The sequence below is a fragment of the Oncorhynchus keta genome, unplaced genomic scaffold (assembly GCF_023373465.1).
Source record: "Oncorhynchus keta strain PuntledgeMale-10-30-2019 unplaced genomic scaffold, Oket_V2 Un_contig_2867_pilon_pilon, whole genome shotgun sequence".
Lineage (NCBI taxonomy): Eukaryota > Metazoa > Chordata > Actinopteri > Salmoniformes > Salmonidae > Oncorhynchus > Oncorhynchus keta.
Window position 1 is genome coordinate 67,501 of NW_026286166.1, and position 12,500 is coordinate 80,000.

Sequence of the window (12,500 nt, forward strand, 5' to 3'; positions counted from 1 at the left end):
TACCTTTCCACCCCAGACAGAGTAGGGCCTACCTTTCCACCCTAGACAGAGTAGGGTCTACCTTTCCACCCTAGACAGAGTAGGGTCTACCTTTCCACCCTAGACAGAGTAGGGTCTACCTTTCCACCCTAGACAGAGTAGGGCCTACCTTTCCACCCCAGACAGAGTAGGACCTACCTTTCCACCCTAGACAGAGTAGGGTCTACCTTTCCACCCTAGACAGAGTAGGGTCTACCTTTCCACCCTAGACAGAGTAGGGTCTACCTTTCCACCCCAGACAGAGTAGGGTCTACCTTTCCACCCCAGACAGAGTAGGGTCTACCTTTCCACCCTAGACAGAGTAGGGCCTACCTTTCCACCCTAGACAGAGTAGGGTCTACCTTTCCACCCCAGACAGAGTAGGGTCTACCTTTCCACCCCTGACAGAGTAGGACCTACCTTCCACCCTAGACAGAGTAGGGTCTACCTTTCCACCCTAGACAGAGTAGGACCTACCTTTCCACCCTAGACAGAGTAGGGCCTACCTTTCCACCCTAGACAGAGTAGGGTCTACCTTTCCACCCTAGACAGAGTAGGGTCTACCTTTCCACCCTAGACAGAGTAGGGCCTACCTTTCCACCCTAGACAGAGTAGGACCTACCTTTCCACCCTAGACAGAGTAGGGTCTACCTTTCCACCCTAGACAGAGTAGGGTCTACCTTTCCACCCCAGACAGAGTAGGACCTACCTTTCCACCCTAGACAGAGTAGGGCCTACCTTTCCACCCTAGACAGAGTAGGCCTACCTTTCCACCCTAGACAGAGTAGGGTCTACCTTTCCACCCCAGACAGAGTAGGGTCTACCTTTCCACCCTAGACAGAGTAGGGTCTACCTTTCCACCCTAGACAGAGTAGGACCTACCTTTCCACCCTAGACAGAGTAGGACCTACCTTTCCACCCTAGACAGAGTAGGGTCTACCTTTCCACCCTAGACAGAGTAGGGTCTACCTTTCCACCTAGACAGAGTAGGGCCTACCTTTCCACCCCAGACAGAGTAGGGCCTACCTTTCCACCCTAGACAGAGTAGGGCCTACCTTTCCACCCCAGGTCTACCTTTCCACCCTAGACAGAGTAGGGCCTACCTTTCCACCCCAGACAGAGTAGGGCCTACCTTTCCACCCTAGACAGAGTAGGGTCTACCTTTCCACCCCAGACAGAGTAGGGCCTACCTTTCCACCCGAGACAGAGTAGGGTCTACCTTTCCACCCTAGACAGAGTAGGGTCTACCTTTCCACCCTAGACAGAGTAGGGCCTACCTTTCCACCCGAGACAGAGTAGGGTCTACCTTTCCACCCCAGACAGAGTAGGGCTTACCTTTCCACCCCAGACAGAGTAGGGTCTACCTTTCCACCCCTGACAGAGTAGGGTCTACCTTTCCACCCCTGACAGAGTAGGGTCTACCTTTCCACCCCTGACAGAGTAGGGTCTACCTTTCCACCCCAGACAGAGTAGGGTCTACCTTTCCACCCCAGACAGAGTAGGGTCTACCTTTCCACCCGAGACAGAGTAGGGCCTACCTTTCCACCCCAGACAGAGTAGGGTCTACCTTTCCACCCCAGACAGAGTAGGGTCTACCTTTCCACCCCAGACAAAGTAGGGTCTACCTTTCCACCCTAGACAGAGTAGGGTCTACCTTTCCACCCCAGACAGAGTAGGGCCTACCTTTCCACCCCAGACAGAGTAGGGCCTACCTTTCCACCCCAGACAGAGTAGGGTCTACCTTTCCACCCTAGACAGAGTAGGGTCTACCTTTCCACCCTAGACAGAGTAGGGTCTACCTTTCCACCCCAGACAGAGTAGGACCTACCTTTCCACCCCAGACAGAGTAGGGTCTACCTTTCCACCCTGGACAGAGTAGGACCTACCTTTCCACCCCAGACAGAGTAGGACCTACCTTTCCACCCTAGACAGAGTAGGGCCTACCTTTCCACCCCAGACAGAGTAGGGTCTACCTTTCCACCCTAGACAGAGTAGGACCTACCTTTCCACCCTAGACAGAGTAGGGCCTACCTTTCCACCCTAGACAGAGTAGGACCTACCTTTCCACCCCAGACAGAGTAGGACCTACCTTTCCACCCTAGACAGAGTAGGGCCTACCTTTCCACCCTAGACAGAGTAGGACCTACCTTTCCACCCCAGACAGAGTAGGACCTACCTTTCCACCTAGACAGAGTAGGGCCTACCTTTCCACCCCAGACAGAGTAGGGTCTACCTTTCCACCCTAGACAGAGTAGGACCTACCTTTCCACCCTAGACAGAGTAGGGTCTACCTTTCCACCCTAGACAGAGTAGGACCTACCTTTCCACCCTAGACAGAGTAGGGTCTACCTTTCCACCCCAGACAGAGTAGGGTCTACCTTTCCACCCTAGACAGAGTAGGGTCTACCTTTCCACCCCAGACAGAGTAGGGTCTACCTTTCCACCCTAGACAGAGTAGGACCTACCTTTCCACCCTAGACAGAGTAGGGTCTACCTTTCCACCCCAGACAGAGTAGGGTCTACCTTTCCACCCCAGACAGAGTAGGGTCTACCTTTCCACCCCAGACAGAGTAGGGTCTACCTTTCCACCCTAGACAGAGTAGGACCTACCTTTCCACCCCAGACAGAGTAGGGTCTACCTTTCCACCCTAGACAGAGTAGGGTCTACCTTTCCACCCCAGACAGAGTAGGGTCTACCTTTCCACCCTAGACAGAGTAGGGTCTACCTTTCCACCCCAGACAGAGTAGGGTCTACCTTTCCACCCCAGACAGAGTAGGGTCTACCTTTCCACCCCAGACAGAGTAGGGTCTACCTTTCCACCCTAGACAGAGTAGGGTCTACCTTTCCACCCCAGACAGAGTAGGGTCTACCTTTCCACCCTAGACAGAGTAGGGTCTACCTTTCCACCCCAGACAGAGTAGGGTCTACCTTTCCACCCCAGACAGAGTAGGGTCTACCTTTCCACCCCAGACAGAGTAGGGTCTACCTTTCCACCCTAGACAGAGTAGGACCTACCTTTCCACCCTAGACAGAGTAGGGTCTACCTTTCCACCCTAGACAGAGTAGGACCTACCTTTCCACCCTAGACAGAGTAGGGTCTACCTTTCCACCCCAGACAGAGTAGGACCAGAACACACACCTTTCCACCCCAGACAGTAGGCCTACCTTTCCACCCCAGACAGAGTAGGACCTACCTTCCACCCTAGACAGAGTAGGGCCTACCTTTCCACCCCAGACAGAGTAGGGTCTACCTTTCCACCCTAGACAGAGTAGAGTCTACCTTTCCACCCCCCAACATTTCCACCCCCTACCTTTCCACCCCAGACAGAGTAGGGTCTACCTTTCCACCCCTACCTTTCCACACCAGACAGCGTAGAAACCTACCTTTCCACCCCTAACTTTCCACAATACTAAACCCTCCCTAGATACACAATACTAAACCCTCCCCTAGACTAGATACACAATACTAAACCCTCCCCTGGACACACAATGTGTGTATTGTGTAGCCTGTGTGTGTGTGTGTTTGTGTGTACCTCTTCCTCTGTGTGTGTGTGTGTGTGTGTGTGTGTGTGTGTGTGTGTGTGTGTGTGTGTGTGTGTGTGTGTGTACCTCTTCCTCTGTGTGTGTCTGTAGTGTGTGTGTGTGTCTGTACAACACACACAGTGTGTGTGTGTGTGTGTGTGTGTGTAGTGTGTGTACCTATTACACAAGAACTCCTCTGTGTGTGTCTGTAGTGTGTGTGTGTGTGTGTGTGTGTGTGTGTGTGTGTGTGTGTGTGTGTGTGTGTGTGTGTGTGTGTGTGTACACCCCACACAGTGTGTGTGTGTGTGTGTGTGTGTGTGTGTGTGTACCTCTTCCTCTGTGTGCGAGCAGCGGCAGCAGTCTTCTCCTCGTCGGTGATATTCTGTTCCGTCGCCGACGACGACGTCTCCTTCCCCTTGTCCATCACCACCATCTCTATCTCTGGAACACACAGCCTGTTATTACACACAGCCTGTTATTACACCAGAACACACAGCCTGTTATTACACCAGAACACACAGCCTGTTATTACACCAGAACACACAGCCTGTTATTACACCAGAACACACAGCCTGTTATTACACCAGAACACACAGCCTGTTATTACACACAGCCTGTTATTACACCAGAACACACAGCCTGTTATTACACCTAGAACACACAGCCTGTTATTACACTAGAACACACAGCCTGTTATTACACCAGAACACACAGCCTGTTATTACACACAGCCTGTTATTACACCAGAACACACAGCCTGTTATTACACACAGCCTGTTATTACACTAGAACACACAGCCTGTTATTACACCAGAACACACAGCCTGTTATTACACCAGAACACACAGCCTGTTATTACACCAGAACACACAGCCCTGTTTACACCAGAACACACAGCCTGTTATTACACCAGAACACACAGCCTGTTATTACACCAGAACACACAGCCTGTTTTTACACCAGAACACACAGCCTGTTATTACACCAGAACACACAGCCTGTTATTACACTAGAACACACAGCCTGTTATTACACCAGAACACACAGCCTGTTATTACACCAGAACACACAGCCTGTTATTACACCAGAACACACAGCCTGTTATTACACCAGAACACACAGCCTGTTATTACACCAGAACACACAGCCTGTTATAACACACAGCCTGTTATAACACACAGCCTGTTATTACACCAGAACACACAGCCTGTTATTACACCAGAACACACAGCCTGTTATTACACCAGAACACACAGCCTGTTATTACACCAGAACACACAGCCTGTTATTACACCAGAACACACAGCCTGTTATTACACCAGAACACACAGCCTGTTATTACACCAGAACACACAGCCTGTTATTACACCAGAACACACAGCCTGTTATTACACCAGAACACACAGCCTGTTATTACACACAGCCTGTTATTACACCAGAACACACAGCCTGTTATTACACCAGAACACACAGCCTGTTATTACACCAGAACACACAGCCTGTTATTACACCAGAACACACAGCCTGTTATTACACCAGAACACACAGCCTGTTATTACACACAGCCTGTTATTACACCAGAACACACAGCCTGTTATTACACCAGAACACACAGCCTGTTATTACACCAGAACACACAGCCTGTTATTACACCAGAACACACAGCCTGTTATTACACCAGAACACACAGCCTGTTATTACACCAGAACACACAGCCTGTTATTACACCAGAACACACAGCCTGTTATTACACCAGAACACACAGCCTGTTATTACACCAGAACACACAGCCTGTTATTTACACAGCCCAGAACACACAGCCTGTTATTACACCAGAACACACAGCCTGTTATTACACCAGAACACACAGCCTGTTATTACACCAGAACACACAGCCTGTTATTACACCAGAACACACAGCCTGTTATTACACCAGAACACACAGCCTGTTATTACACCAGAACACACAGCCTGTTATTACACCAGAACACACAGCCTGTTATTACACAGAACACACAGCCTGTTATTACACCAGAACACACAGCCTGTTATTACACCAGAACACACAGCCTGTTACACACAGCCTGTTATTACACCAGAACACACAGCCTGTTATTACACAGAACACACAGCCTGTTATTATTACAGCCTGTTATTACACCAGAACACACAGCCTGTTATTACACCAGAACACACAGCCTGTTATTACACCAGAACACACAGCCTGTTATTACACCAGAACACACAGCCTGTTATTACACTAGAACACACAGCCTGTTATTACACTAGAACACACAGCCTGTTATTACACCAGAACACAGCCTGTTATTACACAGAACACACAGCCTGTTATTACACCAGAACACACAGCCTGTTATTACACCAGAACACACAGCCTGTTATTACACCAGAACACACAGCCTGTTATTACACCAGAACACACAGCCTGTTATTACACCAGAACACACAGCCTGTTATTACACCAGAACACACAGCCTGTTATTACACCAGAACACACAGCCTGTTATTACACTAGAACACACAGCCTGTTATTACACCAGAACACACAGCCTGTTATTACACCAGAACACACAGCCTGTTATTACACCAGAACACACAGCCTGTTATTACACCAGAACACACAGCCTGTTATTACACACAGCCTGTTATTACACCAGAACACACAGCCTGTTATTACACCAGAACACACAGCCTGTTATTACACCAGAACACACAGCCTGTTATTACACCAGAACACACAGCCTGTTATTACACTAGAACACACAGCCTGTTATTACACCAGAACACACAGCCTGTTATTACACCAGAACACACAGCCTGTTATTACACACAGCCTGTTATTACACCAGAACACACAGCCTGTTATTACACCAGAACACACAGCTGTTATACACCAGAACACAGCCTGTTATTACACCAGAACACACAGCCTGTTATTACACCAGAACACACAGCCTGTTATTACACCAGAACACACAGCCTGTTATTACACCAGAACACACAGCCTGTTATTACACAGAACACACAGCCTGTTATTACACCAGAACACACAGCCTGTTATTACAGCCCACCAGAACACACAGCCTGTTATTACACCAGAACACACAGCCTGTTATTACACCAGAACACACAGCCTGTTATTACACCAGAACACACAGCCTGTTATTACACCAGAACACACAGCCTGTTATTACACCAGAACACACAACACACAGCCTGTTATTACACAGAACACACAGCCTGTTATTACACCAGAACACACAGCCTGTTATTACACCAGAACACACAGCCTGTTATTACACCAGAACACACAGCCTGTTATTACACCAGAACACACAGCCTGTTATTACACCAGAACACACAGCCTGTTATTACACCAGAACACACAGCCTGTTATTACACCAGAACACACAGCCTGTTATTACACCAGAACACACAGCCTGTTATTACACCAGAACACACAGCCTGTTATTACACCAGAACACACAGCCTGTTATTACACCAGAACACACAGCCTGTTATTACACCAGAACACACAGCCTGTTATTACACCAGAACACACAGCCTGTTATTACACCAGAACACACAGCCTGTTATTACACCAGAACACACAGCCTGTTATTACACTAGAACACACAGCCTGTTATTACACACAGCCCTGTTATTACACCAGAACACACAGCCTGTTATTACACCAGAACACACAGCCTGTTATTACACAGAACACAGCCTGTTATTACACCAGAACACACAGCCTGTTATTACACCAGAACACACAGCCTGTTATTACACCAGAACACACAGCCTGTTATTAGCCACCAGAACACACAGCCTGTTATTACACCAGAACACACAGCCTGTTATTACACACACACAGCCTGTTATTACCAGAACAGAACACACAGCCTGTTATTACACAGAACACACAGCCTGTTATTACACACAGCCTGTTATTACACCAGAACACACAGCCTGTTATTACACCAGAACACACAGCCTGTTATTTACACCAGAACACACAGCCTGTTATTACACCAGAACACACAGCCTGTTATTACACTAGAACACACAGCCTGTTATTACACTAGAACACACAGCCTGTTATTACACTAGAACACACAGCCTGTTATTACACCAGAACACACAGCCTGTTATTACACCAGAACACACAGCCTGTCATTACACACAGCCTGTTATTACACACAGCCTGTTATTACACCAGAACACACAGCCTGTTATTACACTAGAACACACAGCCTGTTATTACACCAGAACACACAGCCTGTTATTACACACAGCCTGTTATAACACCAGAACACACAGCCTGTTATTACACACAGCCTGTTATTACACCAGAACACACAGCCTGTTATTACACCAGAACACACAGCCTGTTATTACACACAGCCTGTTATTACACACAGCAGGGGGACATTCATCATAATAATGTAGTCGTATGAAAACACCAGGAGAGATGAGAGGTGAGGAGCACAGGATGAAATGGCGTAACCACGGGAGACCCCGCTGTAGTATGGTCCAGAACAGCTCAGTTGGTAGAGCATGGCGCTTGTAACGCCAGGGTAGTGGGTTATTCGAACCCGGGACCACCCATACGTAGAATGTATGCACACATGATTGTAAGTCGCTTTGGATAAAAGCGTCAGCTAAAGGCATATATTATATTATATTATATATTAGTGACAGTTGTAACCGTGGAGACACACAGCGGTAGTGACAGTTGTAACCGTGGAGACCGTGGTAGTGACATTCACAGAGTGAAGACGGGCCTCATCTCCAAACTGGATTTTTTTTTTTTGTGTGTTCAGATGAAGAAAAAAAAACTAACGTATTGATTCAGGTCTCTAGGGAGAAGACAGAGAGACACTGATCTACGTTTTATATTAATTTGATTCGAATGTAATCTTATTGACGCATTTTTATAAATTTGATTTCCGGAGGGTGACAGTTTGGAGAGGAGGACCACTGCCGCACTGGCTCCTGGGTGAGGTAATCACAGGGTGGTGATGGGATATGTAGTTCTCCTGTCCTCACACTCACCTTCCATCTCCCCACTTGTCCTGCTGCTTACCCTTACTGCTCCCTTCTGTACCTTTAGCCTTCTCCCTCTCTCTCTCGCTGTCCTCCAAGCCCTTATTCTCCTCCCCAGCCTCTCCTCTTCCTCCTCCTCCTCTCCCAGGTTCTTATACACAGGGCGTTTCACACAGCTCAGCTTGCAGCCCGATTGCAGGACAGCTCCAGAGACCGCTCCAGAGACTCAGGAGGCTTGGTGACAGCAGAACGGACAGCCTGCGCTGACCTGGAGAGACAGAGGAAGGAGGGAGGAAGGGATGGAGGAGAGGAGGGAGGAGAGAGGGAGAGAGAGGGGGAGACACACAGAGAGAGAGACACAGCCTGTTATTAGAGACACACAGAGAGAGAGAGAGAGACACAGTTAGAGAGAGAGAGAGACACAGAGAGAGAGATTAGACCAGAACACACAGAGAGAGAGAGAGACAGACACACAGAGAGAGAGAGAGAGAGAGACACACAGCCTGAGACAGAGAACAGAGAGAGAGACAGAGAGACACACAGAGAGAGAGAAGACACAGAGACACAGAGAGAGAGAGACAGAGATTACACAGAGACAGAGACACAGAGAGTTATTACAGAGAGAGAGAGAGAGAGACACATTACACAGAACACACAGAGAGAGACACCAGACACACAGAGAGACAGAGAGACACAGAGAGACAGAGAGAGAGAGACAGACACAGAGAGAGAGAGAAGACACAGAGAGACACCAGACACAGAGAGAGAGAGAGACAGAGAACACACAGAGTTAGACACCAGAGACACACAGAGAGAGAGAGAGACACACAGAGAGAGAGAGAAGACACAGAGAGTTATTACACCAGAGAGACACAGAGAGAGAGAGAGAGAGAGAGAGAGAGAGAGACACATTACACAGAACACACAGCAGAGAGAGAGAGACAGACAGAGAGACAGAGAGACAGAGAGAGAGAGGGGGGAGAGAAAATGTTCAAACACACAACGCTCATAGATGAAAGACAAGGCGAAGGAGCTTTAATTTTGTATAGTCTGGTTGGCTGTCTCCATTTTGTGTTATCTGTATTTTACTTAGGTATTCGTGTCATTTTCCACAGCAAAACATGTTTGTAAAGTGTATTGGCCGACCAGAGGACAGGTTCTGGATCAGTTTGTTAGCTACTGATCAACAACAAGTGGCCAACCAGAGGACAGGTTCTGGATCAGTTTGTTAGCTACTGATCAACAACAAGTGGCCAACCAGAGGACAGGTTCTGGATCAGTTTGTTAGCTACTGATCAACAACAAGTGGCCAACCAGAGGACAGGTTCTGGATCAGTTTGTTAGCTACTGATCAACAACAAGTGGCCAACCAGAGGACAGGTTCTGGATCAGTTTGTTAGCTACTGATCAACAACAAGTGGCCAACCAGAGGACAGAACAACAAGTGGCCAACCAGAGGACAGGTTCTGGATCAGTTTGTTAGCTACTGATCAACAACAAGTGGCCGACCAGAGGACAGGTTCTGGATCAGTTTGTTAGCTACTGATCAACAACAAGTGGCCAACCAGAGGACAGGTTCTGGATCAGTTTGTTAGCTACTGATCAACAACAAGTGGCCGACCAGAAGACAGTTCCAACTCATCCCAAAGAACTTCAATGGGGTTGAGATCAGGGCACTGTGCAGACCAGTCAAGTTCTTCCACACCGATCACAACAAACCATTTCTGTATGGACCTCGCTTTGTGCACGGGGGGGTCATCGTCAATCTGAAACAGGAAAGGGGCTTATCCAAACTGTTGCCACTAAGTTGGAAGCACAGAATCATCTAGAATGTCATTGTACGCTGTAGCGTTAAGATTTCCCTTCACTGGAACTAAAGGAGCCCGAAACCATGAAAAACAGCTCCAGACCATTATTCCTCATCCACCAAACTTTACAGTTGGCTCAATGCATTGAAACAGGTGTCGTTCTCCTGGCATCCTCCAAAACCCAGATGTGTCCGTTTGAACAGGACCCCCACCACAGTAACAGCCCCAGACCATTATTCCTCCTCCACCAAACTTTACAGTTGGCTCTATGCATTGAAACAGGTGGCGTTCTCCTGGCATCCTCCAAAACCCAGATGTGTCCGTTTCAACAGGACCCCCACCACAGTAACAGCCCCAGACCATTATTCCTCCTCCACCAAACTTTACAGTTGGCTCTATGCATTGAAACAGGTGGCGTTCTCCTGGCATCCTCCAAAACCCAGATGTGTCCATTTGAACAGGACCCCCACCACAGTAACAGCCCCAGACCATTATTCCTCCTCCACCAAACTTTACAGTTGGCTCTATGCATTGAAACAGGTGGCGTTCTCCTGGCATCCTCCAAAACCCAGATGTGTCCGTTTGAACAGGACCCCCACCACAGTAACAGCCCCAGACCATTATTCCTCCTCCACCAAACTTTACAGTTGGCTCTATGCATTGAAACAGGTGGCGTTCTCCTGGCATCCTCCAAAACCCAGATGTGTCCGTTTGAACAGGACCCCCACCACAGTAACAGCCCCAGACCATTATTCCTCCTCCACCAAACTTTACAGTTGGCTCTATGCATTGAAACAGGTGGCGTTCTCCTGGCATCCTCCAAAACCCAGATGTGTCCGTTTTAACAGGACCCCCACCACAGTAACAGCCCCAGACCATTATTCCTCCTCCACCAAACTTTACAGTTGGCTCTATGCATTGAAACAGGTGGCGTTCTCCTGGCATCCTCCAAAACCCAGATGTGTCCGTTTGAACAGGACCCCCACCACAGTAACAGCCCCAGACCATTATTCCTCCTCCACCAAACTTTACAGTCAATGGAAGACAAGAACAACTAGGCCTGAGTTGAGCAACGTGACCACGGTGTGTGTGTGTGTGTGTGTGTGGTTGGTTCGTCTTCTCATCTTCGGGCCTGTCATTTCGTCCAAAGCCGTCACCCATTAACCACAATACACCGCTGCTAAACAGGAAGTGATCTCACCTGCTGAGAAGGCCTGTTAAGCTGGGTTTATTTATAGTAAACAGGTCCTTGGGTGTTTTGGAGGAGGGGCGGGGGGTGTGTGTGTCTGTAATACAAATCTCCTGATCTCCTCAAGATGTGTTTTTACATGAACAACGACTTGTTTTCAGCTGGAAGAAATCCTCCCCTTTAAAGGATGTGTATGAATTCATTAATTAATTTATGAGGGTGCAGGCCAGAAGAAATCCTCCCCTTTAAAGGAAGTGTATGAATTCATTAATTAATTTATGAGGGTGCAGGCCAGGCTGGAAGAAACCCTCCCCTTTAAAGGAAGTGTATGAATTCATTAATTAATTTATGAGGGTGCAGGCCAGGCTGGAAGAAATCCTCCCCTTTAAGGGAAGTGTATGAATTCATTAATTCATTTATGAGGGTGCAGGCTGGAAGAAATCCTCCCCTTTAAGGGAAGTGTATGAATTCATTAATTAATTTATGAGGGTGCAGGCCAGGCTGGAAAAAATCCTCCCTTTAAGGGAAGTGATTGATGGGCTTTGTTATAATGTGATTTGATTGATGGGGGTTGCTTTGTTATAATGGGGTATTGTGATTGATGAGGGGGGTTGCTTTGTTATAATGGGGTATTGTGATTGATGAGGGGGGTTGCTTTGTTATAATGGGGTATTGGATTGATGAGGGGGGTTGCTTTGTTATAATGGGGTATTGTGATTGATGAGGGGGGTTGCTTTGTTATAATGGGGTATTGTGATTGATGAGGGGGGTTGCTTTGTTATAATGGGGTATTGTGATTGATGAGGGGGGTTGCTTTGTTATAATGGGGTATTGTGATTGATGAGGGGGTTGCTTTGTTATAATGGGGTATTGTGATTGATGAGGGGGTTGC

The 12,500-nt window shown here is 47.9% G+C and overlaps 1 pseudogene; it reads right to left on the reverse strand.

Annotated features, from left to right (window-relative positions):
* LOC127923176 (protein CLEC16A-like) overlaps window positions 1-12,500 on the reverse strand; it is a 106,299-nt pseudogene that overhangs the window by 66,759 nt on the left and 27,040 nt on the right.